The following is a 27,607-nucleotide window of genomic DNA, read 5'->3' on the forward strand; positions in this document are numbered from 1 at the left end:
CTTTTAACTTCAATAATTATTCTTTATTCATGAAGACTGTACTGAAAATGGGATTAAATCTAAGTAGCATTGTTCTGTATTGTTTTAATAATGTAGTCTTTGTAAATGCGGATGCTAACCCTTGCTTTTAACACATGACAATTTCTTCTATACATTTAAAGAGAGAAATTACTAATTCACTGTTCTAGCTTCTCTTGACATAAGTGGAATTGGAAATGGGACAATGTGGTATTGACTGTTCCATTGCGGGTAAATAAAACAAAGTTGATTGCTTTTGTCGGCACAAAAATCCAGGGTATAACAAGAAAAGAAGGGAACATTTCCTATTAGCTCTGCCTCACTGCTAAGGGTTGCACTTCTGCAATGAAATCTCATCATTCTTAGAAACACCAAACGGAGGTGCAGAGAATGTGTTTCATGATAACCGAATTGCCTTTGAAGCAAAGCATGAGGGCCTCGTACCACAGTATCCTGGTATAATTTTTATTTAGCTACCAAAGCTACTGTGGTAAATAATTGGAAAGGTTATTCAGTGGTTTGTGTCTGCCCAACAAAGATGGAATTATAAAAGAAAACTAGTCCAGCTTTTAAGGCAGGGCAGGATTTATAGGAGTATCTCTCAGAGTTGCTCACAAGTTTATGCAATCCACAGAAGGTGTATATAAGCTGTTATGGATTTAAAGTTTACCTTAAGATTTTATTAGTCTCTTGAAATCAGTGTAAGAAGGCTACAAATTAATATTTTATTGTATTACAAAACACAGTGATACCTTAAGTTTTAAATTACTTAACATATACTTTACAGTCATGTTACCTTATGTTTTTCATTCTTTTTTAGGAAGGTAATATATTTTTCTTGGAAAGCAGCTTTGCCATATTTAGCAAATAACTAAATATAAACTTGGTCAAATTGTCAGCAGAGCTGAACAGAAGCAGAATGTTGTCTTTTCAGGATGGCTTTGGTTTTCTGTGTTTTGTAATGTGAAGTCAATTGTATTTTCTAACTGAAACTTTCAAAGTGATGCAGGGAGTTAACCTTTTAAAAAAGCAAAATCCTTTCACTGCATCTCAGCACCTCAGTGGATGAGGTTTGTATGAGTATGGCAGGTAGTGGAGGATCCTGTAAGGAATGGTGTGATACTTGACCTTATACTAACACGGAAGGCCTTGTTGGAGATGTAAAGTCTGGGGACAACCTTGCCTGCAGTGACCATGAGATTGTGGAATTCAGCATTGGGCAAGAAGGAAGCAGGGCAGCAAGTAAGATTGCAACCATGGATTTAAGGAGAGCTAACTTTAGCCACTTTATTGGTCTTCTTCGAAGAATCCTGTGGGAACAGGTCCTACAGGGAAGAGGTGTCAAGGAGAGCTGGTTAATATTAAAGGCTCAAGAACGATGCATCCTGATGAGCAAAAATTCAGACTAAGTGGGCAAGAGACCTGTGTGGATGAATAAAGAACTCATGTCATTACGCAAGCATAAGCAGGAAATATACAGGAGATGAAAGCGGGATCTTGAGCAATGTGCTCAGGGTGACTCTGCATGAGCAGGGAGGTTGTACCAAATGACCCACTGTGGTCCCTTCCAACCTTAACGTTCTGTGGTATCTCAGATGACATTTTTTTTAAAGGATTCTCCCAGTATCCGTCTTTATTTTGTGGTTGTGCTGTTTAGCGACAGAACTTTTTGAGGTGATTTGTGGTAAACTGCGAATGACAGCAGGCATCCATCTACTTTGTTAGTGGGGAGACTTTGAAGCACAGAAGTATCTTTTCTTTACGCACATATTTGCGTCTGATACTCAGTGGAGAAGTTTTACTTGGAAGTTGCATCAACGTATTATACAGTGGCTGATACAACAATAAAAGATGTAGGTAATTTAGTAACTTTTCTATTATTTTAGTCTTTCATAGAACAGTTTATAAGATGAAAAAGGTACATTGTGGTCCATCTTCTTACTTGTAACGCAACTAATCTCAATTTTATTTTAGAAGCTTTTATTTAATTCCAAGGACAGATGGTAGCCTGTAAATGTAGAAGTTCTGAATGGGAAATGGAGCTATGGAGAAAAAAAAAAAAGATAAAGCATCCAATACAAGGCTTTTGCATGTGTTTTCTCCTCAATGAGCCTTTGATGTCTGTTTTGATTTCATTTTACCTAGACCTAATCTGAGAAAAAAAACCAAGTTCTAGAGTCTCTGCCCATTATTCTCGGAGAGTAAGATCAGTCTGACATAAAATTCTGTACAAATTTTGTGGCTACTCTTTTGTACGTAGAATGATTGGGAAAAATATTTTAATACTAGCATAGAGTGAAAATTATTTTTTTTCCTTTTGGAAGTCTGTGGTCTGTAGTTGAAGATAGCTCCTGATAAAGTATTGTTCTAGTTTGTTTGGTCAGTGAAGTACCTCTAAAGCTAATTTCAGCTATTATACCATTGTCCTCTAATACAGGTGTAGACAACAAATGCTTAGTTGAAGATGAACATTTTTGAGAATGGCTAATTTGTCAAAGTGGTGCAAATCTAATGAACTAAAGTGGTTTTAGCTTGCACAGGAACACTCGTAGATCGCTACCTACATCCCAAACGGCTATTTATATTAGTTATATTAATGGAGCAAGTCACAAAAACATTACTGTGAGCAGCAAAGTATGCACCAGTGATTTTACATATAATTTAATTGAATGAGATCTCTCCAGAGGTCTGTTTTGCAAGATAAAACACGAGAGCTCTTGAATGCTTACCCTGTTTGACATAAATGTGTGTAATTTCAATATGTTAAAATCCTCTTATAATTGGGGCAACTATAGGATCAGTAAATAAATTGCCATTTTTGGTTGCAGTAGTTACTAATTCACTGCCATCATGCACTCCTGCTTGTCTGCTGGCACCGTGTTGAAACAGACTGAGGGCTTTCTTTCTTGGATTCTTGTCAATTGCCTGGTTGGCTTCCACTGTGAACATGAGTATTGAGGGAAAATTGGCGCTGTAGTTGATGATGTTTGTGAAATTCCTTGGAAATAGATTTAAAACGCAAATTTCCTTGTCCAGCTTCATTCATAGTTTTGTTTGAGCTTATGCTTCTTGAGTTGTAGATGATTCCCTTCTAAGGGGACAGAGGGTCCAATATGCTGACTGGACCCAACCCGTAGGAAGGTCTGCTGTCTCCCTGTGACCTGGGTAAGGATACCACCAGAAAACTTCCTAGCCTGTTGCAACCCTGAGACTACTGCCTGTTAATGATCTTCCATGTAGGGAACAATGAAGGGACAGCATGCAGTTGAGGATGATCAAAATGGACTTCATGGCCTTGGGATGTTTGGTAAGGGAATTTGGGACACAAGTTATATTCTCCTCCACAGTTCTAGTTAAAGGCAGCAACATTGGAAGAAACAGGCTGAGTCTACTAATAGATGTCTCTGTGGCTGATGTCACTGCCAAAATTTTGGGGTTTTTGACAACTGATTTATCATCTACTGAATGCTTCACCCACCAAATCCATATCTATCCAATTCAGAGAGAAGGTTTTTTGGGGAGACTCTGTAAAAGGCCCAGTAAAGCTGTTCTGTGTGTCATGAATCACCTCCCTATCCTTCACGTACCTTAGAATAGCTTCTAGGAGGATTTGTTCCATAATTTTCCAGGCACAGAGATGAGGCTGACAGGTTGGTAGCTCTCAGGGTCCTCCTTTCTACCTTTTTAAAAAATGGATGCAATGTTTCCCTTTTTCCGGTCACCTGGGACTTCATCTGTCTTCTATGACTTTTCAAATATCATGGCAACTATGTCAGCCAATTCCCTCTGAACTCTGGGATACTTCTCATCAGGTCCCATAGACCTATGCGTGTTCAGGTTCCTGATCTTTACTTACAGTTGGAGGGGCCTTGCTTTCCCAGTCCCTCTCTTGCAGTCTGTTCGCTCGAGGTGTGGGAAGAGTGGTTGCCATCGAAGACTGAGGAAAAAAAGTTGTTGAATACCTTGGCCCTCTCCCTATTGGACTATGTCCCTTTACTCTTCCCCAGGCAGATGTCCCTGCTTCCACTGCCTGTGCATTTCCTTTTTACCCTTTAGTTTGATGAAGAGGTCTCCACTCATCTATGCTGGTCTCTTGCCTTTCTTTCTTGATTTCTTACACCTGGTGATCTAGCACTCTTGTACTTTATGGAACATGTTCTTGAAGATCTACCAGCTCTGTTCTGCTCCCTTCAGAGCAGCTTCCCAGTAGGTCCTGTTGACTAACTTCTGGAAGAGCTAGAATTTTGCTTTTCAAAAATTTAGGGTCCTGATTCACTCTTCACCTGACCCATATCCCTCAGGACTACAAACTTCATGATGATTGCATCCCAGGCTGCCTCCAATCTTGACATCACCAATTAACTCACTTGAACTAAAGCATTATTATAACCCTTGCATTTGTTGATCAATCTCTTACTAACAGCTCTATGTCGATTTAAGTACTACATGCTATTTGAAATACTATCAGAATCTGGCCTAAGAAAATAGTGTGCAAGAATGACTCAAGTACTTCAAGGGTAAAAATGTTGCACCAGAGGTTTACTTGTTTTGTTCAATGGCAACAAATATGTTGTGTTTTGAATTTCTCTACTGTGTTAACCTTTGCTATTGGATTTAACTTTCAAGTCCTTACATAAGTCGTGTTTGTTTTGGGGGTTTTTTTGCCTCTCTTTAACTTACCCTCTGAAAAATCTTTATGTGGTATTTTGCCTCTTTCTCTCCACTAGTGTCACTATTCTGTGTGGCCATCTACCTGTTTCTTACAAATCTACCAAAGAATCAGTGAATTGTTTACATTGGAAGGAAACCACTTAGATCTTCTAATACAACCCTCCTACTCAAGTAGGGTCAGCTAGACCAGGCTGTCCAGAATCACATCCAGTTGGGTTTTGAGTATCTCCACGCATGAAAACCACAATCTCTCTGGACAACCTCTTTCAGTGTTTGACGGCCTGGCAGTAAGAGAGTTTCTATTTCCTGTTTTTTAATTTGTACCTGTTGCCCCTCGTTTAGTCCATGGGCATGCCTGAGAAGAGCCTAATTCACTCTTCTTCATTGCATCCCAATGGGTATTTATAAACATGGGTAAGATCCCTCTGAACCTTCTCTCCAGGCTGAACAGTCCTAACTCTTCGAGCTTCTCTGTATATGGCAGATGCTCCAGCCCCTAAATGGTATTCTTGGCCTGGTGTTTTCTTCTTCTTTTCTACTTATGCTTTCTAAGCCCAAAATGACTCCTGCTGCCATTCGCAAAGCTCATGTCCTTAAAATCCCTCTGCCCTTTGTTGTCTTATTAGCAGTGATTCATGCTAAACTGTTTGTAAATGCACAGCATTTGCTGTTCCGGCTCCGTTTTTCCAGTTTGTTTTTGCAGTGTGAGCTCCATATTACAAGGCCATTCAAGTACTTGGAAGTGCTGAGCCCATAACAGGTGCTTCACTCTAAAAACAACAGTAGGAGTCAATTGCTACTGAGAGTAACATGAAATGACAAATTGTCCTGCGTTGATGCTGGCTTAGTGAAAAATGTATTTTAGCCCTAAGCGGAGGGGGTTGGTGGTGGTGGTGGTGCAATGACTGGGAAGGGCATTTCAAGAGTTTGTGAAGTAGAGATAATTATTTTTTTTTAATTTATTTTACAGCTCCTTACACAGAGTTTTCTTTTTGTAGGCAACTGAAAGTCAAGAGACCAGCAGGCATAATTTAGAGCTGCATGTGCAGTGGCATTTACAAGGATTGGCGATAAATGGGGATCATCATAATGCACTGTGAATTGCAATACAAATTTCTTGTTCCCAGTAGCCAAGGTAGCGGTCCCTGATTGATTGATTCTGTGGGAAGGCTGAAAGGCTAGTTTTTGAAATTTTGGAACTGAAAGAAATACGTGAAAATAAAGATAAATAAGTTTACAAATGCTGCAGCCAAATAAACATACTGTTTGACTATTTCAAAAAGAAAACTAATTTCTTTATAGAATGTACACTCCTGAATTCTGTATGTGAGCAATTGTTTCAGGCTTCAAGCTGAGCTCTTTCCCAAGATAGTGCAGGTGAAAAAATGAGCTAATGGTTTAAACAATTAGAGTTTTGATGCAGCCTTCCATCTGTCAAAGCCCACTGAAATGAAAACTCACAGTTTTAATTTGTGCCTCCAGCATCTAACTCAGTCTGAAATGGTGTCAGCGATTTGCCCTGCCCACAGTGCTGTCATTCTTATGTTAAGCATTCTGTGTACACACGCTGGGAGACTTCTATCAAACGTATTAGTGTGCATTTGAGAGATCATTAGCCTGAAGTAGCTGGAACATTCCAGGTTTCTTAGCCGGGAAGCTCACATCGCTGCTGGAAAGTATGTTGAGCCACTGTTATTTAAACAATAAAGCTACAGCAGGATAAGGATAGCTTTGTAAAATTTAGTAGGAATAGTGGTATCATGATTGAAGTGGCACCCATGAGAGGGCAAGATAATGAATGTTTTGATTTTTGGGTAAAAAACCAGAATGAATTAAAATTTCTTTCTCGATCTGCCAGACAGATCGAGATTTCTTTCATGTAGTAAAAGATAAGGTAAAAGCATTTAATAGAATCAGAGTTCATGAGACTTGATCAGATTATTGGTCTGCTAAATAGATGAAAATAATCCTGATCATATAAGAAATAAGAAGACAGAATTCTTATAGATTATTTGATTTTGTTATTATATTCATCTATGAAAAGGTTAAGGGGGCTGAGATAACCATAGTGGTTATATGATTAGAGCTGAACTAGCTAAGAAATAGATGAACTGAAGTTTTTGGGTATTTGTGTTTGGGGAAATAGAAGAAAGAGCTTTGTGATTCAGTGTTTGTGTTGGTACAAAAGCATTAGTGTATAAATGTGCTGTGATGACAGGAATCCCTCTGTTCTCTAAAGGCCTTGAGAACTGACAAACAGCTAAAATCCAAACATTGTTTACAGTACTTTATAATACACTGATGTATTGTTATCTGTTTGTAAATATCAAGTATTTGGTTTTTTGGGTATTGAAAACACAGTTATGTTTGAACATGGGACACTGAAATAAGTGAAAATTAAGTAAGTTCATATTCCTGAAAGTTGCTGTGTTGGATCACATCAGTCATCCTTCCAGTCTCATACTTGTCTTACCAGCTGGATTCTCCAGAGGTAAGTAAACCTTCAGGTCTGGAATAACAGCTAGATAACTGCTAGAAAAAAACTTATGTAAACCCTATTACTTACTTTGTGTGACACTGAAACATAAAGGGTATGTCCTTTTCAAGACACTAGTTCTGGTTTCTCAGTTCTTGCTGCTTACTGTTTTGTTCAGCTTAAATGTTTTTACCTTAGCAGAACAGGCGTCAGGGCTTTATGGAAAGTGTTGTGCTTGGCCTTCTCTCTGAATGATGCTGCTGACAAAATTCTGTCTCTTGTAGAAATAATTAGAATCCAAATAATTTCCTTTTTTTCTTATTAAAAGATCATTACCACTGTTAAAACTCTTATGATAGGCAGGGAGGAAAGGATCATATTGGTTGTCTGTCTCTGTACCCCAGGTTTTTGTTAATGCAGAATTCTACTGAGGTTCTCATTGATCCTCACTGTGGATTTACAGAAAAGGTTTTCTCTTTTGAAGCTTGCTGTTTTGGCCAGTTGTATCTGGTTCACTTTTTAAGGAGGTAATCAAGTCTGATCACTGTGCTGTTTGAAATTTGACCTCCTGAATACTGAGCAGACTAAGCCAATGCTGAGCATAACTAGCCGAAGATTAAGTAACCCTCTTTGACAGAGAAAGGATGCAAAATTGTCATTAATGACTGAATTGTGCCAACACTGGCTTTGAGGATAATGGCATAGCAGTCTCAACTCCAGTCTCAGAAATGCAAATGCTGGCTTTAGACCTTAAGTCTGCATACTCTACACTATTTACAGACATACACTACAGCTATAGGGAGAAACACTTGCGTGGGCGTGCACTCATACACACACACACACACATACCCAACAGATATTTATTGAAGCTGGCATGCCGAAGCACTAAATGCTTCTTTAACTTAGCTTTATCTGCTTCAGTGAACACTCTTCAAAATCCAAGGATATTCAGACTGCAGAACCCTTTATTTAGAGGTATTTAAACACAAACATAATCCCTTCCTAGAAACTTTTGAAATACCAATGGAGCTATGCAGCCTAATCAAGTGTGAATTTTTGTCATCTAGAAAGCAGTTGATTAAGTAACATCTAGTAGAAGGACAATCATCATTGGAGCAACACTAGTCAGACAGTAAAGACAAACGGTGCAACTGAGACAAAGGAAAATTAGCAGTAAATATGCTTGAAAATAAGCATCGAACTAGTCTTTCTAAATCCTTAGTTTTCCCAGGTCTCTCACCACTCAGTTTGCTCAAATCTTGTACATATTTTTTTCTCATCTTTCAATAACTTTGCACTCTATATGCAGAGGGAAATATATAACATGAAAATGTATTTGAAATTTTGATTTCCTAAATACAATATTAGTTCCCAAAGCTCAGCTGCATGAATTGCTGTTAGGAAATTTCAATAGCTCACATAAGTCAGAAAATGTGTACAAAACTTATAACTTTGCAGTTGAGATCAGAATCCTAATTTTATCTTATTAAAATACATTTCATTAACCTAATTAATTCTTAGTACAATACAGGCTGTAATAGTCTGTTTAAATGTATGGTCCTTTTCCGCTCTTGTGGGAGACAACTGCAGAGTTAGATCAAATACAGCTCTAGTTAAGTGACAAAGACAAAATGTACTTGCATTGACCTTTAATGCAGTAATAAAATACATTCAGCCACTGTAAAGAGTTTTGCTTGACTACACCAGAGCATTATTCAAAGCCCACTGAAGTAAAGAATACTGACTTTAAACAAGCTTTATACCCATCTGTAAGGCAAGATTGTGCTTTTTCAAGTGACCTACCTGGGAGTTTCTCCATTACTGTAATATTGAAGAAGATGTAAAAATGTGCTTAGGTAGATGAGGTTACTGTGCTGAGAGGAAGGCAACTGTCTTTGAGGCACACAGACAGGGATGTAAGCATCCTCTTCTCCACACACTCACTGAGCTGTAAGGAAAGCATTGAACTGGAAGTGAGAGCTATGACTGTTTTCCACTTTTGAGTGCCTACAAAGAATTGGAAAGCTATCCGAGCACAGAAACATGATCTATCCTAAAACAGAAATTCCAGGTTTTATTTTGTAACACTAATTTGGGATATTTAATCAGACATTAATGATTTAATTGCTGTTTAGCACTGACTGTATATTAGAATAACTCTCTATGCACAACAGACAAAAATGCTTCTGAAAGGGTGCAGTGTTAAAGAGCTAGTTTTGTGCTGTGAATTTTAAGCAGATCTCCTCATTGAGTTTCCGTAAGAAGTTCCACTTAAAGTCAGTTTGGGGTATAGTCTCAGGTTAACAAGTCAAAAAGGTAACTGGTTTTGACATTTCTTCCATAATATTCACTAAACAATACGATTTACAAGCTTGCATTGTAACCTTAGTCTTATCAAATGTTTTTAGCTATTTCAGTGGCCTGAAGAGTGTAAGCACACAGAGTCAGCACAGAACTACACAGACAGAGATCCCAATACTGAGATAGTGACAGGAAAGTATTTGAACCTCTTTTCTGAAGTCAGTTCTGAAGTCACTGCAATGGGTCTAAAGGCTATTTCCTGCAGTGTATTTTAAAATTGGGTTGCATCCTCATTTTATACAAGTTAACAGTTACTTGGGGTGTAAAGTAAAAGGGGAAATCATAGCCATATTTCTTGAATGTTGACATATGTATTTGATATGTATGGGAAATGTAAAGACGTATTTTGAGTTCATGTTCAATCTGAGCAGTTGCCCATACAGGAACACCAGCAGGATCCACTACACTGAAATGAAATAAGACTATTATTTTAGAAATAACTATTCAGCCTTGTACTGTTTTGATGCTGGTGTATGTATGCATAAAAGGGATTTCTTGTTTCAGAAAGGTGTTTTCATCTTATGCATTTAGAAACTAAAGGATTGCCATAATTAAGTCTGTGAAGGTATTTTTTCCTTTGATGTGTGAACCAGGAGACTGAGTTATGAACAAAGATCTTTTTCCCCAGTATATCTAGTGTTCTACTTGCTTTAAGTTGTAAAATCTGTGGGTCCCAACAAATGTCAGTTTGCAGCCTGTAACTTTGGATTATACAGATGGGTATGATTTTTTTTTCTCACAGAGGTGATATTTATTGTATCCAAAATAAATGAAATTTCAATATCCACAATAAACCATGCTATGAAAAGAAAACCGAGTTACAGCACTTGGGATTTGAACTGCACCCTCCAAAGAAATTTTCCAGAGTTAGTAGTGCAGAGTCAAATTTTAAAGCAGTTTCATATTAGGAGTGAAATCTCTCCAGTTTTATGGTTTATGTAAAACATTAGTCTGTGTTGTTACTAACTGAATTTTGAACACCTTTGGGAAGGAAATAGACTTAATTTTGTTTTATGTAAATATGACCACCCTGTTAGCCCTAGTAAACAACAAATTATTGGTTAAACAGTAGTTACCACTATATAATTTTTTTCAATTTATGTCCACTTAAATCAGGCTTTATTATTACATGGCTTCTGATGTGTTGCTCTTCCTAATATTTGGAATTCTTTCAGTTTAGCCTGAGAATACAATATATAGCCCTGAACACATCTCTAGCCTGGTCCATGCAGCTTGTTCAAAGGAGAATTAACCAAGCTTGCTTCTGGGTGGCAGGAATGCTCCTGGGAGGTATGGACAGACACAGCAGGCAGAGCTCAGTCTGGCTGCAGTTGTTAATTTTTGTTTGGATCTGGACCATATTGTTGAGTGATATCTGAGGATATCTTTATTCACTTACCAGGTGGCAGGTCTAAAACTCCTAAAGGGCCATCAGCAAGGGAGGAATTGCAGTTTTTTGTGTGAGATTTTTGAAAGGTTAGGATTTACAGCTGTAAAGAAGAATTGAGACGAAGAGAGCTGATGCGTAACTACTTAAATCAATGAAGACATTACCAAACCTGTCTTTGCCACTTTAAGATCATTGGCTCAGCACCACTGGTGTCTGTGAGAAAGTCTTCAACATCTTTCCACTGGAGATCTGTTCTGCTCATATATTATTTAGTGTTCTATTTTCCTACCAGTATTTATCATTGAAGGTATCTGCATGACAGTTCAGTTCTTCCTGCTGCACAGTTTCCTCATCCAAAGTCATGTTTCATTTTGTGTCATACACAGCTCCTACAATAGTTATAACCCACATTTTTGGTGGGGTCATGGTACAGAAAATAATCCCCTTTTAATTGCTTATTTTCTTCAAAGATGAATTAAATATGTTTCATAACTGAATATTTTAAAATGAATCTATAGTTAAATAATACATTTGAATAACAAATTAGTGTTGAAAAAAAAAGAAGATATTTGGTTGGTAGCTTTGTTGCTTTATTTTTTTCCTTTTAATTTCAGCCCTCCCATTAAATAAACTGAAACCAGGAGAATTAAAATAACGTAGCTATATTGTGGACATACATTTTTTTTGTTAAATTATAATAGTGGTGCAGAAAATTGCAACATGTACTTCATTCAAAGTAATATCCATCTGTAGGGGAAATCATCTGATTTTCATATTTTCTAGGTTTAATAAGGGTTTAAAATTATTGCAGATTGAGGAATTTAATTCCTTAAATGGCAAGTAAGTAGGTCATCATCTTCAGGGAAAGACTTATTTGTCCTCATTATTCCTGGGTCCAACATTATGCAAATTCACTTTATAATACACTTGAAAGTAGTTATTGTAAGGAAGTGGGTGTAACTATACGCGGTACTTTCAACATTTTTATTCTGAGAACATGAACAGCAAAATAGATTTGCAAACACTATTCATATACATGAATGTTTTTAATCATTAATACAGGAAGATTGAATTAATTAGAAATTAATCTTTTCTTCTCCCTTTTTACTGGTTCTGTGGTAGAAAGACTGTCAGATATAATACTGATTTAAAAGTGTTTGTGAATTGTATGGTGCACTTAATGGCTATTTAAACTTCTACTTTTGGCAGGCTATATAAAAATGTTAAAAGACATTGGTGCTATTCTCTTAAAACAGTAAGGGCATGGCATGGTGGTGAAAGAGCAGTGAACAGGCAGCATAGTAGTGTAGGCAGATCACATACTTGCATCTTTGCTGACAAATGACAGGGACTGTTCCTGCCCTGCTAGCAGGAGATCCTAGTGGAGGCTTCTTACACCTTTGCTATCTGCCTGTCACACCTTTCTCTTGTTAGAAAAATGAGCTGTGGTTTTATTGTCTAATTTTTATTTAAAAAAATGAAGTTTTTCACCTTGGAATAAAAAACGAAAGAAGATGTTACATTGTAATAACGTATTTTTTCCCCCCAGAGTTGTCACAGTTTGCTGGGTAGGTCTGTGCAATTCAAACAGTTGCGTGTGTGGCAAGTGTGTTGTGTGTTTGTACAGAAACACACTTGATTGATCAGTTAGACCAGGGTGACATTTTAAGTGCATTACAGTTTGGTTTCTGTTTTTTTTTTCCCTCTGGAGAAATACTGAAATACCTCAGTACAGTTGTGCTTTTTATTGTAGTTTTATCAAGCAGTGAACTTAGGGAAAAGCTCTTGAGTATGTTTTATTATGCTGTCATGGAAAGCTAGCACATTTTTTCTTATTACTAACATTTGTTGGGTGATGACAGGTTATCAAATAGTACAGAGCTATTTAACACCTTGGAAGAAGACAATAAAGAAACTTGTGACATTTTCTTAACAAGAAGCACAGTGTGTTTTGGGAGATCTGTCAGTGAGAAGACAGGCCTGTAAAGATGTCTGGCCTATTTTGACCTTTCTGCCCCTTTTTTGTATTCTGCTGTTTCAGATTTGCAAATGACTCCATGTTTGGTACTTGAAAGTAGACATCACATAACAAGGAAAGGATATGAATATGTTTCAGAAATGTTATATTGTGCAGTGGAAAAAATTGCAGAAAATGATTACACATTTTGTTCATGGCTCCAGAACATTATTAAAGGGATTAAAAATGTTTTCTGATTTAAATAAATTGTAAATGTAGTTATTTTGGGGTGGTCTGTCAAAGTGGTAGATGTTGCATCAAATCCAAGTACTACTGAAGCATGGTACTATATGCCTACAGTAATCTGAGCTCCTCCGTAATGATGTATGACACTCACTGTGCTATATTTTATCCAGCATTTGGATAGCATGATATTCTGACCTTGTCTGATTGGTGATCTCATTTTCCATGAATGTCGCAAGGATAGTAAACAAAGCCTAGAAGAATTGTCAAGCTGACAAGTTGTATTGTTCTGTATCTTTTCAAGACAAAGCTAAAGAAATTTATCCCTCTTGACACCTTTGTCTCTTGTATTAAGAAAGCTTTAACTAACTTCTCTTTAGTTCTATGATCTACCATCTAAAAATGCCACATCTTATAAAGGGAACAGGTAGAAAGGCTTTTAAGGAGAGGCCTGAGGGACGTGGAATAAGTTAAGAAAAAAAAGCAGCAGCTAAATCATCTAAGGATTCCAAGATTGACAAGAGTGCATTATAAGAAGTGTATGAAACATTTAAATGACACTTCTGTATTAACACTTATAAATAACTATGAATTATACTAGTGTGTAAATACGTTGTACAAATATGTTGGGTAGGAAAATACTTTTTTGCATGAATCCCACAGACATTTACAGATGTCAGTGATTGCAGGAATGCTGAAATGGTTTTGTTTTATTGTGTTTTCCTTTCACCTTCCTCTCTCACTCCCTCAAGAAACCTATAAAACAGAAATGTTTCACTGTGTTCAAACCATATGGAGGTTTTGCATCTGGAAAATTCGAACCTAAATCTGTACGTAACTTTCAGTTGAATATTGGTATTTTTTCAATTGCGTTATTTAAATTCTATGTGTGAAAGATAAATTCTGGGGTCTAGAATTGCATCTCGATAATGTGGTTGTACTTTAATTGCTTAAACTAGCTTTTGTAACTATTTTTGCTTTTGACGGGAAGTTGACAGTACACATCTTCAGCAGGTATTTATAAACAATGAGAACTTCAAAAATGGAGGCAGTATATAGCTAAGTGGCAGTCTGAATGGGAAGTGGGATTACAGCTTACTTATACTGGGATTTGGATGTAAGGTCTCTAATTTATTTATAAAAAAGTTAATCATCTTCTAGTTGAACAGTTAAATACTGAGGACATCGCTTTTTTGAGTTGTTTTACGCTTCAGCCAATTGACAGAAGATAAGCTTCTGTACCCATCCCTCCCAGCACTTTCAAAGTGCAGTGGAGCTTATTATAAATGAATGACTCATACATAGGGTGGAACAAATGCACCATTGGTAGCCTACAGAGATAATAACACTGACCTCCGGTCATTTTACAAGGGAACTCTCTCGTGTAGGTCGACTTCCCACTGCTTTAAACCCAACCTAAATAGACCATTCACGAGGAACTGGATTGACAGATTAGAGATTTATATGCACAAATGTAGGCATTAGCAGCATGGTCTCTGCACTTTAGGAGACGAGAAGTAGTTGAAAGATCTGAGCACTTAAAGCAGAGGGACGCTTTTCTGTAAAGAAGTAGGTTTGTAAACTTCATTCAGACTTACTGAAGTATGTAGGGCAGTCATAAAAGTCCAACCTTGCAGTCTGTGTTTATGCAGGACTCTCAATAATATGAAATTATTTGGAAATAAGGGTTATGATAGCACTGCCGCTTCATATGGGATGTTGGAGTGGGTGAAAAGAAGACACAATTTTAAGTCCTAAGTCAAAATATGCTTAAAATGCATTTTTTGCCTTCTTCCCTTCAATACATATGTACACACAAAGTGAGTAAATGAAAATAGTTTTGTAAAAGTTTTGTAACAGTTTTGTAAAAGTTTAGCATTTGTCAAATGATACCCATTTTAGAAGGATCTTGAGATACTAAATTTAAACCTAAGAATCCAAAAGTAGTAATGTGTACTAGTTCAAATTTTTATACCACAAGGTATGATTTAAGTGCATCAGATATCTTCATCTTTCAACTGTTAGTGCTCTTGTAATACAATTTGTCAGTGTGTACTAGAAATATAACTTGTGCCTTTCTGCAGAAAGGGATGTGTTCTTCTGCCTGATTTCAACAAAAGGTTATATTCAAAGGAATGATTTTAAAGCAGATGACAAATTGCTGAAAAGACATTTTTATTGTACAACAGCATTCTCCAACAAAAAAAACAAGGGGGGGAAGGGGAGACAATACCCCCTCCCTCCACCCAGCTCCAACATTCCCTAACACTAATTTAAGGAAAAACACACGAAGAGGAAACCTTCAGTGGCTTTCTTTTTTTCTTTTCTTTTAAAGAATGAGAATCTTAACAGGTTCTTTCTTTTTTTCTGGCCCCTTCAGTAGAGAACATTATTAACATGCAAATGGATCTCTCAAAAAAGTTGGTTTTTAAAATGATTATTCCTGTTATATTTTATCTGTAGAATATATGGCAAGTGTGTCAGTGATACTTGATTTATAGAGACAGAAATAGTAAAAATATGTTGGAAATCTGTATGAAAGAAAATGGTGAAACTATAAATGGGAGTTTAAGTCCAAATGTAGATATACCAATCTGACCCCCTTAGTCAGCCTTTATGTGGAATATTAGAATTCTAAAATAGATCTTAAAATGTAAACTACTGTGATCTGTTTTCAAGATGTTAATTATCTGAATTTGTTTTAATACCATAGTTTTTTATGTTTACTGAAAGCAGTGAAACTTTTCCTATTTCTCTTACGAGCTTCGCTGCTTTAAACCTACACATTTCATACCTGAGAAAATAACTCTTGTTGATTGGTAATGCAGTATGTGTCTATCTATTTCTTTGAAAATAAATAATTTTTATTCTCACTGAAACAAATTGATGTTTGCAATGACATTGCATTATCTGGCTCAGGAGGCTTTTCTTGAGACCTGAATCCAGAGTTCTTTACTTGGTCATTCCTCCCACAGAACAAATCCAACAAAGCAAATTCCTGGGGCTTTCCTTACTTTGTATCCAGGCAAAATTTCAGTGAAACTCTGGACACTGCAGTCATATAAAATCTTCCTCCAGCAATAAGACCCTTTAAATTGAAGACTGTGCAACTGGGCTTCAAACTTGCAGTGATTTTCTTTTTGGAAGATGCAGGATACTGCTAGGATAACACACACATATTCATTCTTTGTGACTGGTTTATGATGGAGTTTTTTACTAAGTGTCAGGGTTTATACAGAATTCATATTTCAAGTCTGTTTGTCTTTTCCTATATCTAAGCTTTTTAAAAATAACATAAAGTAGAAACTGGTGTTTGGGAGAGATAGAACATTTTCATTTGTATTTCTGCTGTGTTATCTATTTAAATAAGCATCTACGTATGTAGAAATGCACAATTCTCAAATATGCTAATCTCTCTTCCTTTCTAATTTCCACTTGCTTAAATTCTATTTTTAATGGGTTTGTAAAATCTTTTGGTTCTTAAAATACATGAATTAGTCTTAACCTTTTCATGACTTTTGCTAGCATTTACAAGGATGTGCCTTTGATTCATTTTTGGTTTAGAGTATATGTTTTTATAAAGCATGGTCATTTAAGCTTATGCCTAAAATGACCATATTTGCTCTTGAATATAACCAGGCTTCTAAAGTAATGACAACCAATTAGGATAGTCTGAGAGACAACATTTTCTAGGCTACTATGTTTTTCAGATAAAAAATCCAATCCCCAAGGAAGTCAGTGTAATTTTCTCTGAAAGTGTGAGTGTGGTAAGGAACAGCACTGAAGTTTATTGAACTTGGAGTACCATCATTGTAGATAGTGTAATTCTGAAGCTAAACAGTGGTGCTCTACTTGGGATAATTCATGCTACTTCAGGATTTGCTTTCTTGTTGCAGAAATATTTACAGAGGATTATAGCCTGAGGACCTAGAACCTATAGAGTTTTTGCTATTTGCAAGAATATCTAGACAAAATGTCTATACATCTATAAATTGTATCTTACTGAAGGATAAAGTCTGTCTAAAATACTATGATGATACTAAACTTCATGTCACTATTTATAAAATAGATTAAATATCTCTTAGTGACTGATATATCTAGTTAGGCTGAAGTTACAAGACAAAACTTAGTAGTTGCCTAATATTTCTTTAGTTATCTTTTTGTTCACTACCTACTCTTACAATGCAGCGATTAGGTAGCTTGCTATGACAATATAATTTAATTTATCTCGAGTCTTGCTTCTGTTCTGGTAGTTATTGTGAAATAGATATTCTATGAAGGCTAGGCATATCTGTAATTTTAGTCACCTTTTTTAAATATAGTGTTGTATGCATTTGTTGCATAATTTTTATTTGCATGGGAAACATGAGACTTATTTCTTATGGAGCTTTTGTGCACATTGCTGTATAGGATCTTAATATAACCACAGAATGAGCCTGCTGCTGTAGTATGAAAGCATATGTAATAGCAACACCCTTTTCTCTATATATAGGTATTGAGCAGCTTGCTTTAGTGGACTCTGCTTTGAGCAGAGGGAGTTGGACTAGATGATCTCCAGAAGTCACTTCTAGCTTCAGCTATTCCAAGATATAGATATAGGTATCATCCTGAAGTAATATACAAATTAAAAAATAGACCTTCTGATTGTATTTAGTTTGTGCTTATTCACACAACCCAGTTCTTACCAGCCAAACTAGGTGTCTTAAGATACAAAATTGAAAAGGAGAGATTTGAAACACAAAAGGAAGAGTAGGCAGATACTGTCTCATTATCCAACATAAAGTTGTCTATTTCCTTTGAAATGCAGATTTTGTTAAAAGAGGAAAAAGAAGAGAAGCAGCATTTAATTTGTATTCAGGTTGATGTGAAGTTTTTTAAAGGAACAGATAAAATACCTTGGAGGAGGGGTTTGTGCTAATTTTAGGCTTGTACAGGCTGTCTTTTGAGCTGCAAGAAAGTATCATTTCTTAATTTTTAGCAGTCTTCATCACTGAGGAGTATTGCAACTAGGGCTGACGGTTATTTGGTCATTTTATAATTGCAGCTGACTTTATTCATAAGGGGACACTGCTTGTACTTCTTGTGTAATTCACAGTTACAAGAGATATGCAGAGAAAATTATACATTATTCTAAACTGAGTTGTGTTATGATTATATTGTTATTACATAGAGTTAATTTAGGACACTAGCTGACCTGCTAAATAGTGCCTTGGTTTTTTGATATGCATTCACTCTTACTGCTTGTGAGAGGCTGCTCTAAGTGCTTGGACAAGAAATAAATCAACCTCTTTTTCTCCTCTCCTTTAAAGTTGTAATTTGCCTTCAACCTGTGCTCTTGTCATTCCTCAAGTTCGGCTGGTTGGTCTTTCTCACAGTGAGCATTCACTTACCAATGGTTCAGAGTTCACTTAGTGCAGTGCTAACTAGGTAAATTCTCTGGTTAGAAAAATACATATCTTTCCTTCAAGCTGGACTGCAGATTCTGTTTTGTTTACTACACTTTTTTTGGTTCTTATGGTACCACTGAAGAGGTTATTGTCCCTCAGGTGTTTGTAATTTCTTCCCTCTCTGCAGTATATCCCTGTGATTACTGCTTCTCTGCTATGCTAGTCCATTGAGCACGTCCTAACCTGTTTCAGTCAAAACAAGTTAATCTGGAAAAATGTACAGTTTTTGCTAAGCAGCCTAATTTTGACTGGAAAAAGTCAAAAGACCCACCTGCCTGAGGATATCTCAGGGTACAGTATTATCTTCTGCAGAGAGCACAACAGAAGACAGGGTGGGATATAGCGATCACCACAGCAAAATCTGAACGTGGTACTTAAGACTTGGGGGGTATCTGTGCTGTCACCCAGGGATAGAAAGTGTTTTTAAACGGTGAATTGCTTACAGGTGACTGTAATTCAGGTAGGAGTAAGATTCTTTTGATTTGCCTGTGGTTGAGAAACACATTCTTCTTGCTGATGTTCTTTAAGTCACCCTGGCAAGTTCTGTGCTCTCTGTGCTCTACAGCTTCCCCATCTCTATAAGGGAATGATATTTACCTCCCATGGACTTTTTTGAAAATGCATAGATATCGCTAGGTTTAATCAAATACATAGATATCACTAGTCCTGCTGTTCTACCGAAATATAATTCCATTATGTAAGTTTGACACTACATAGGTGGGTTTATATAAGAATTGAAATTTGTATTGAGAAGAAATCTGTAATAGTGTTTGAAATTAAAGTATTATTTGTATCCTGAAGCCATCTTTTTAGAATGAAGTATTTCAGTGAACGTAAGAAACTTTTACTGTCCAACATCTTTGTTTGGAGTCTGCAGGAGCTCAAGTCTGTTATGATTTTATGTAAATTAACAATGAGAGACAGGGAAGAAAGAAATATGGTTACACAGCACATGAACAGAATAGCAACCAAGGGCAACTCTGGTGGAAGGGAGGCTTGCTTTCTTGTAAAATGTTAGTCCTGATTTTCTGTTGCCTTTTTTTTTTTACCAACTAAGTTTAAGAGAGGGAAGTTATTTCTGAGTTACACATGCAGGCATTTAGGGTGTCTAGTCACTAATGTCTGCTTGGATAATATTCTAATAAATATTCTATAATAATTTTTCTTGTCATCTGATCTCAGTACAACAAAGAAAGAGTAGCAAATAACACAATGATGAAAAAGACATTATATTCTCTATCAAGGAAATCATGAACACTTTTCACAGTTTTGTCTAGTTATAACTATGTGCATACATTTTTTTTTGTGCTAAGTAGGAAAAGGATTATACCATATTAGTATAAATGGCTTTGCCAAAGTGGAAGCTTTACTGGAATATTTATGGACTAATCAGTGTGTCATATGTTCCTTTTGGCTAGATTTACATTTTGGAATAATTCTGGTCTTTTTTCACTTCTTTTGGATGATAACTGACACCATGATAAACTGATAGGTGTGAAATAATTCTGCCATACTTTGTCTCTCTATTTCCAGCATTACAGCTAAATAGATAGAAGAGATTGAGTATTCTTACATATCAGTAACTACTCTAATAGATTCTTTTAAATTAAGGTCCTCTTAATAATGGTTGATGAGATAATTTTAATTTAAAATATATACTGGTCTGTCGCAAACATTTACTGTGTTGATTGTAGTAAACTCCTACATGGCTGGCAATAGAGAGTGAACTTTTAGCAGTTTATGAGTGTAATTTCTTATGATAACAGTTGGCATAATGGATCAGAAAATGGTGAGTAAATAGGTGGCATACATAATATTTTTCCCACTTCTTATAGCTCTGTTTAACTCCTTGCTATCTCAACAGAAACAGTCACATGCTACTGTGTGAACCATCTGTCTTTTTAGTGATGGTGGTTGAAGTTTGGTGACAGAGATGTGAAAGGTTATGAAAATATAATGTTTATTTCCTATATTTTGACCCAGAATATAGAAGATATAATACTGTGGTTCATAGGAAATCAAATACTTTACCTTTGCCTCTCTGTGAAACTAAAACTTTTACACTGTTTTATGTTGCTCTTCTGTATTTTTTTAGCTTCAGTAAAAAACTGACTTTCATTTTTGTATTTAAATCATATGTAAGAGAGAATGGAGGAACAAAGTGAGTCTGAGACAGATTTAAGTACTAGTTCTGACTGAATAATTTCATACTGAAGCATCCTGTATATCAGCTGTGTGGGAAACAATCACAGCTAACTTTTTTGTGTATGCAAGGTGTTGGGATGAAGGAAGCATTTGGATAAACCCATAATGATTATACTTCTAATTTTATTTGAAAGAAATACAGGTCTGGCTGGATATTCTTTAAGCTGCCATTTGTTCTAATCTGTTTTACAATTATGATGAGGAAAAAATTTCCATCAGAAGCCATCTGTAGCAGCTCTTTTGCTTTTGGGGTTAGCTTAGAAGGATGGTTACATAATGAAATAATCTACAAAGTTGTCTGCCAAGTCTTTGATCTGTGGATCTTGCTTTCTCCTAGATGGCATGTCTCCTAAATCATGACAATATGCAAAACATATTGTATGACTCTGAAAATAAGAAGTGAAATTGGTATGTTGTTGTTTCAGTCTCATAGAATTTTTGCTAAAATTGACTTAAAAAATTCTTTACATGATTATCCATGTTTTTTCACTCAACAGACAGAATTAATGCGACAGTAGTTGCCTGCCTAAAAAAAGTGTGCAAGATCACATACAAATATGGAATAAAAATACAAATAAGCTTATGTGCCTCCTGATGTACAAAAAATGCTATAACTGTAACAAAGTGTAGTCATAGCTTTGAGCTTTCAGGGAGAAGATCTTGCTGTGTCCTAAATCCCCAGCAGACTATTAATCATCTCGTGGCTGAGATATTACTCAAATCTGTTTCAATGTGATTGGGAACTTATTTGGAACACTTCTACTCTTCCGAGCAAAATGTTTTATCTGGGAACGGCACAGTCTTCTGGAGTTTTGTTCCCCATGTCGAGCCATTGCTCTTCTCTAAGAATACAGAATCTCTTTGTAGACATAGCTAGGCATGTCTATCTAGGCGTACATTTCCTTCTTGCAGAATAGTTCTGTTGCCTGGTAATGTTGGATTCCCTGCACGCCTTAAATCTTGTTAGAAAGCTCTTCCAACCAGCCAGATAGAGCTGCAGAAGCTGATGGGTGAGCAGGCATGTTGGGTGGGGGCATCAAGCTAGAGGGGCAGGCTTGAGGGGAAGGGGAGGGAGAGTGGACTTAAGGTGAAGACCAAAATGGTGGGCATCTCTTCTGCCACAGCAGACTTGACGGGTCTACTGTTTTGCTCTTCTGTTTTTCTTCTTCAGTGCAAATAAAGGGAAGACATATATTGCCCAAATCATGAACAGACTTCATAGTGGAAATAACATTTTAAATTCTTTGAGTATTTCAGAAGTTTCTTTAACACTTATATAGAAGAGTAGTGCAGCACAGAAAAAATAATACCACATATTGCTGCCATCATATTATGTCTACATATTTTAGACTTTCAAAGACAACCGAACAGGGGAAAATATAAACTGTTTCGTATGTGCTTTTCTATTTTTGTAATAGGAAAGTACTGTTCAGTTTTTAAAAATCTCATTACTTATGTACCATAAATCCTCATAAAAATATAATTGAGTGTAATTTATGCGCATTCAGTACTACAAGTTACGCAGAGCTTAACTATATAATTAATATATCAACTTGATTTTTTTCTGCATCTGTTGTTGGAATAAACATATTGCAGAAGCTGTACTTATAATCTGTACATATGTACAGACAAACATTTTGAAGAGGAGGCTGGTGTGTTTCAAATTTACATAAAAGGTTATTTTTCTCAACATCTTTTCCTGTTTGTAAAACCATAATGACATTGCATCATTTGGAGTCAAAGTAAAGAACTGTGGTAAATATAGATTAAGATTTCATCAGATATTATCAATAAACCTACTCTAAGTTAAATGTCTGGGAATAATTCCAAATTTTAAAAAATCATGCAGCCATTTTATAATATTTCACTGAAAAATAACAGGAAACAAAAAACGTAAACTCAAGTTTTCAACAGGTCTTGGAATTTTTAAGTGCCAAACATGTTTTGCATGCTCAGAATCTATTGACCAAAATCCCTTTTGAATTACAAATTATTTTCAACTTGAAAGCCTGTTGTTAGGGAAATGCAGGCTGTGAATGCTAATTTGGATCTACTTTAGCAATTAAGAATTGTAGTTTGAGCTGGACACATTTTCCGTGAACAGTTCTTTATTATAAATGTGTGAATGCAACACCTATAAGCTGTGCTAATGAAGTTACTATCAAGTTTAATAGGCAACATTAGTAATTAAAAACAATATTTTTGAAACTGGTAAAAAGCTTTGTACAGCTGCAAAGTTGTAGAAATTTGTGTCTTTTGTACTGTTAAAAAGCTTTGCTTTTAAATCCTCTGCAAGAATTGAAAGTGATAGACAAGAACTTTGAGGACAGATTAATAAAATCACTTCATAGAAATTGTTACAATAAAGTATAAACATTTGCATACAATGTTAATTGCTAGAAAATTGCTTAAGTTCAGTAAACAGAGTTTTAAATGTTTCATGTTTTGACAGTAGGCTGAAAATATGCTCATCTGTGGAAAAAAATGATCTACTAATTTTTAATTGATAAAACGAAAAAATAATTACACTAGAAGGAAATGGTTGGACAGAGTTGCAACTTTTCTTTGAAAGGCAAACTGTTTCACACCTCGAGTAAACACAAATGTATAAGGATACTGGAACAGTTTAAAACTTTTAGTTTAAGATGATGGTAAAAAAAATACGAACAGCAATAAATATTTACAAAAAAAGAATTCATTCGAACTACAGATGGTAAATGAGTGGGGAAAAAAGACCTTTTGAGATTAAGATTCTCAGTTTTCAGCTGTCTATTTTTATAATGTACACGATATAATCAAGAGTTATCTTTCAAGACTCAATTAAAGCAATTACAGCCTTATTGAAAGCCTGGTGAATTAAATGCATAGATATCAATGATTTCAGTTGACTTTGATTCTAAGCCTTATTTCGCTCTTTATGATTATTTTTTTCAGTTTTAAAAATCTTATTTCTTATGATAGAATTTTCAGAATGCAATTCCTTGCCCTTCCTCTGATTGTTTTTTCACTTGGCCAGTAGTATATCTTCATTTCTTCCATTTTCAGCTTTTCAGGGTTTTCTAGCAAAATCACAGTTTCAGAATAGATAAGAAATATTTATCTTTCTCCAGCCTGGATTATTCATGTTGCTGAGAAGCTCTTGAGAAACTCCTCAGGTTTTTCTAAGGAGAATTTCTCAAAATAGCTGCATGTGCCCAAGACTCTTGTGAAGATGCAGAGCAAAGAATGTGTAGTTGGGGTAGAAGGTGGGACATCATAGAGTGGTAAAAGGCAAGGGCAGTTCACAACTCTACTGGAAATACTTACTGCACGCCAGGAAGCCCAGAATTGAAACCTGTTAAATTCTCCAACTCCCATAACTTGTTGCTTCAGAGGGAGCATGCAGGATTAGAAAAAACCCCTTTACTTTTCTCCTTAATTTGTGTGTCAGTTTGAAAGTAAAGAAGTTGAGATATATGCAATATATGGTTGCAAACAGTATCATCCAACCTTAAAGCATATAACCTTTTTGCCCAAATTAGTAGCAAATTTAAAACTATAAAAAATGATTTAATGACTAAATTTTAATTTCAGTGTGAGAATTTGGTCGCCGGACCAGTTGTAAGCATCACAGTGACATTACTGTCTTCTTTGTGAGTATGTTTTCTAATTCTCAGATTGCTCAAATTTGTGTCTGTATTTGAGAACTTGAGCAAAAATAGGGCAAATCATGCTTTATTATTTTAGAATGAAATGCACCTTTCTTTGAGGATTATAGCAACAATTTACAAGTTCTAATGCAAGTACAAGAAAAAAACATTCACACTCTTTTTTTTTCCTTTATTTATTTCGTAGTCACTTTAAAATCCCCAATTTTTTTCACTTTAGTAACAGGATGACAAAAAAAGGAAATCTTCAAAACACACTACATTTTGAGGTGGGTTGGCCATAAGGCTGTTTTTTATATCAGTTGATGTGTCAAGGGAAAAAGTCTTCCCTTCCCGCAGCTACCTGTCTCATTCCAGGACTTTATGCTGATTTATCAGTGAGCAAGGTGGACAGCTCACACATCTGGCTGTAAACTACTTGGGGTAGAGGAGATGAGCAGAGGGAGATTTGTCAGCATTGCCAGCATAAAACTGTGTTCACTTTTTTAGTTGAAGCGCAAAAGAGCAAACAGAATTGGCAGCCCAGACAGAGTGGGAGGACAAAACCAGAGCTTCTGCCTACGGCTAATTTGGCTTATGCTGCTCCTAGAGCCTTACCTGCTCACGTCTGCAAAGTGCTTGCCCACTCTCATTATAAAGGGCAAGGGGACTGGAGTCTGCTCTCACTTGTAGTACTTAATAGCTGTGGGGGAGGATGCCATTTCTGGACTACTTCTTGACTAATACTTTAGTATACCTCTCACTTAACCCTCACTGACTGCTTTGTAAAGACAGCATCTCTAATTCTCAAACTGTATTCAATGAGTTGGAAAACACTATTGTTCTGTTTTCGTATCACTTGATTTGTGCTTTGTTTGAATGGCTCTACAAGGGGCAATGCACTGGAAGGTAAAGCCCACTACAGGTCTTGTATTGTGCATGATCTGCATAAAGTTCAATAAAGCTTTTGTTAAGGCACTAGCATTGCTTGGGGGGGAGGGGTGTGGTGGTGATGGTGGTGTGCGTGGAACAAAACAAAAAAACACTGAACAGCTTTAGCATATACAGTCTCTCAAGTGTATTTATATGTAGGGAGAGGATGTTAAGTATTTTGGACTGATGAAGTGTTCCTTATGTAAACTTGGGAAGTAAATGCCACTGTTTAGTCTGCTTCTGCTTTCACATGTTTTTGAAGACACTGTTTCAAACATGAAATGTTCCTATCTTCTATACTATGTATTCTGTTATAGTAGTCAAATGATCCTTTTAAAGTTACATTTCTACTTTTTAAAAAAGCAAATCTGTCTGTAAGATGGTTGTCATTTAGAAAAATCAGTAATATGCCTTGACGGAGCAAATAGCTTCTGCAAACTCATATAGCAAATGTGATTGATTGTCCTTCTTGGGGATAACTGGAGCAGTTTGGGTTATTAATGTGGAAAATAATAAACTTCAGAATATTTTATCTTATTTTCTGAAATATTACATGGAGGTTTGCAGAGTACATGAGATTTAGTTCTACTTTTACGGTGGGAAATGGTAAAATGTGCCAGAACTATCCATGAAGCAAATAAAATAAAGCTTTTAAAAGAAAGCTTTAGCTTATAGTATTTATAGGGCAAGTCAGTTACTTGAGAACAGTGAGTGCCAATAAATTAAGCTTAAGATGCATTACAGATGGGACTGGTATGTTTTTTTCTCTTTAACTTCTTGGATTGGATTTGTGCCTGAAGAGATATGGTGACATATTTCATGAACTGAGCTATAATGATTTTTGGCTTGAAGTATTCTTCTACTTTAAAAAATACTTTAATTGCCTTAACACCATTCCTTTGTGATACTGTTGTTAGATCCAGGAGAGGAGACAAATATAAAATTATATCAGCAGCTGGTTTGGCAGTATAGAGCTTTTTGCTACTCCTCTATCAAAGTACTTATAGGGATGCAATTATAATGGCATAAAAGGGCTTTTGCAGGCACAGACTATTTCAACTTTACTGTAATAGACTATGCCTTTAAGAGCACATGATATGGTATTGTAAGCTTCATCTAGATTTGAACAACTTTCCATGTATCATGAGTCTTAGTAACCAAAGTAAAGCCTGAGATACACTCAAGAAGTGTAGATTTTCTAACACAGGTGATGTCCATTTTTGCCTACAGTGATGCTTTTTTTCTGGAAAAGCTCTTATGTCTAAAGTATCTTGATGTAGTAATTTCTGTTGGTCATCTTCAGGCCTGGAGAGGATTTCTGAAGATGAAAAGGATGCATAAAAGAACTGAGAAAGAAGTAAGTAAATCAACTGTAATAGCCACAATTTAGAAGAACATAATTTTTAAGCTACTTTTTAATGTCTGAAGGAAAAGTTTATTCATAGAAACAAAAAACTCAAAAAGACATAATTTGAAGTTAGTTTCTGAAAAATCCAGGTATAGATTAGTCTAAGAGGTTAAAATTAAAAAGAGAAAGATGTATTTGGACAATGAGCTGTGACAGCTGTTATTGCTCTTGCCTTTTTAAAGCATATGAATAGAAAGTTTGTTTATGGAAGTGGCTTGGCCTAAATGTTGCTTCAGAATTTGTGCCAAATTCTTAAATGAATTCTTAAGATACTTTGGGCCAGACTCTGTCTTCTTGATTGTCTGGGTGGCTTCTACTGATTTTAATGAACATTGCATGTTTTATTTCAAGAACCAAATTGGTCCTCTGGTACTGAGTTTGTTTATATATGAATGTGTAAGCAATTTTTGGATACTTGAAGAATACATTTGTCAGATGCATTCAAACTTTCATGGCCTTTCCATTAGGCAGTTGTAAAATGCAGGAGAGAGGTATTATATTTCTTCACAGTCAGACATTATTAAGATTTTTTAGTAGTCAAATCTGGAAATATTCTTCATTCTTGTGTATCAAAACGTTACTAAAAAAATTTTGTACTATTCCCTAAAAAGGGTAGTTTCTAGTGATTTGATTTGTAATAATTGGCATTTGCAATAAAGACAATATATCTATTTTATGTTACTGGTAATTCTGTAAACAGTTTCAGCGTACTAGCAGTTTTGCCTCTAGGCAGTGACAGTTTTACACGGTGGTAGAAAACTTTTATCTGACTGTCTTGTGGAGATTAGGGAAAATAGAGAATTAGTTTTTTATATACATTATCATTTGATGCATTTATTCAGACAAATATAGGGTGGTTACTCTAAGGTGCT

General features: G+C 35.9%; 1 protein-coding gene across 1 annotated transcript in view; it reads left to right on the forward strand.

Moving 5' to 3' along the window:
• ANOS1 (anosmin 1) overlaps nucleotides 1–27,607 on the forward strand; it is a 134,784-nt gene that overhangs the window by 28,760 nt on the left and 78,417 nt on the right. The gene's annotated exons all lie outside the window — the stretch shown is intronic.

This window comes from Manacus vitellinus, unplaced genomic scaffold (genome assembly GCF_001715985.3).
Source record: "Manacus vitellinus isolate BGI_N305 unplaced genomic scaffold, ASM171598v3 scaffold_7_pilon, whole genome shotgun sequence".
In the NCBI taxonomy this organism is placed as follows: domain Eukaryota; kingdom Metazoa; phylum Chordata; class Aves; order Passeriformes; family Pipridae; genus Manacus; species Manacus vitellinus.